Source organism: Myotis brandtii, unplaced genomic scaffold (assembly GCF_000412655.1).
Source record: "Myotis brandtii unplaced genomic scaffold, ASM41265v1 scaffold708, whole genome shotgun sequence".
NCBI classification, from domain to species: domain Eukaryota; kingdom Metazoa; phylum Chordata; class Mammalia; order Chiroptera; family Vespertilionidae; genus Myotis; species Myotis brandtii.
Genome location: NW_005370777.1, coordinates 1,882,255 through 1,883,949, shown reverse-complemented (window position 1 = coordinate 1,883,949; position 1,695 = coordinate 1,882,255). Strand labels below are relative to the sequence as shown.

Here is a 1,695-nt window from a genome sequence, read left to right as displayed (position 1 = left end):
CATTTGATTAAAACCCTTGCCTTTTCCTTTATCCCAAAAGAAGATATCTGGGTCTAAAAAGAATTCTTTCTTTTCTTTTGTTGATAGTTCCCTTGCTCATCCTTCTTCCTATACAAACCTTCCATTTTGTGTTGCCCTTCAGGGCACTCTTCTAGTTGCTAGATGGGATGTTGCCCGAATCATGAATGGCTTGATAAAGCCAATTAGATCTTCAAATTTACTTGGTTGCATCCTGTGTTGTTTTTTTTAACATGTTCATAAATTATTAAGAGTTTCAAATGGTGACAACATGGCATTAAACCAAGCACAGGGTCCTGTGTAAACTGCATAAGGTAGAGTCTAGTCTAGGATGATTATCAGTCAGGGGTCAGGCAGTCTGGATGATGGCTGTCAGGCGGATGTCAGGTCCTGGGCCCTGAGTCCTTTTCAGGGGGTAATCAGAGACCTGGTTATGTCCAGATACATGGACTGGAAAGTTCAAAAGTTTAAGTTCCCAGGCTCGTTGGAACAAGAATTGAATGGGTTTCTCGTGCCTCTCAACCTTCATGTTACTTTTAGCGGCTTGGTTAAAGGGACTCGGTTTTATATATTCCATATTTTCACTCTTTCCTCAGAGGTTTGACCTCTACTAAACTCTCCCTTCATTAAAGTAGGTCCTTCTCTGTTAAACTGAATCTAATGAAGATTTTCTAAATTTATTCAACGCACAAACATCTGCTGCCAGCCACTTTCACTCTAGTCTAGCTCATCTCTGGACCCCCAGGGCTTACACGGCATGTGTTGAATGTTTTAATGTTACATAAAATACCGTGATGAAGCAGCAAGCTGTTTTGTCTACCTTTAGAATTCTTGCTGCACATTTCCTTTTAAAATCCTCTCCTAAAGTCTTGCAGACATGTCTACATGTCACGTCAATGGAAGTGACACTAAATACTGCAGGGACATTCTAACCGCAACACCCGAAATAATTTGCATCAAGCATTCCGTGTTTGTTTGCTTTTTAAGCGACTATTATACCGGGACTCACTTAAATGGAAAAGAACGGAAGCCCCGGCGTCAAGGAGAGACTCTTCAAGGTGAAGGGACACGGAGGAGGAGGTCACGAGCACAACTCCCACACCACTCAAAAGCCGGCCCCGCTCGCGCGCCTGCGCAGCACGAATCCTCTTGCGCAGAAGCCGGACCGGAAGGGCTGGGGCCGGTGGGGCGGGGATAGGGTTGCTAGGAGAACGCGATGACGTTGCTGCCGCGGCGCTCTTCTCCGCCAATGGGTGTCGCCTGACTGTAGTGACTGGCTGCGTACGTCACGCTGACGTTGCGCGAAGGACACTCATCTAAGGGCTCGGAGGACGTTCGGCCTCTGGGAGCCGCTGCGTTTCCGCGGAGCGCCGGTGTGTTCGCCATCTTAAGGAGTGAGTATGGTCCGGCCTATCGCGCGGCAGGTGCGGGGTGGCGGGGAGCCGCGAGCGGCGCCCCTGGGGGATGATGCTTTGGCGGTAGGCCCGGCCGACCTCCTCTTTTGGGGAGGCGGCCGTGACCTCCTCAAGGGCGCGGAGGCGGGAAAACCAAGGCCCCGATCGGGGACCCAGGCGGCCGGCGCCCTTTGCCTTTCCTCTGACCTCCCGCTCCTCCTGCCCTAGGAAGATGTTCTCGTCAGTGGCGCACCTGGCGCGGGCGAACCCCTTCAACGCGCCC

General features: G+C 50.9%; 1 long non-coding RNA gene across 1 annotated transcript in view; it reads right to left on the bottom strand.

The window, feature by feature from the left end:
- Positions 1 to 1,167, bottom strand: part of LOC106724081 — a 10,223-nt gene extending 9,056 nt beyond the window's left edge. Inside the window, exon 1 of the long non-coding RNA XR_001359836.1 lies at positions 1,028 to 1,167. This is a non-coding gene — a long non-coding RNA (uncharacterized LOC106724081). The remainder of the gene's footprint in view (positions 1 to 1,027) is intronic.
- Positions 1,168 to 1,695: the final 528 nt, after the last annotated feature.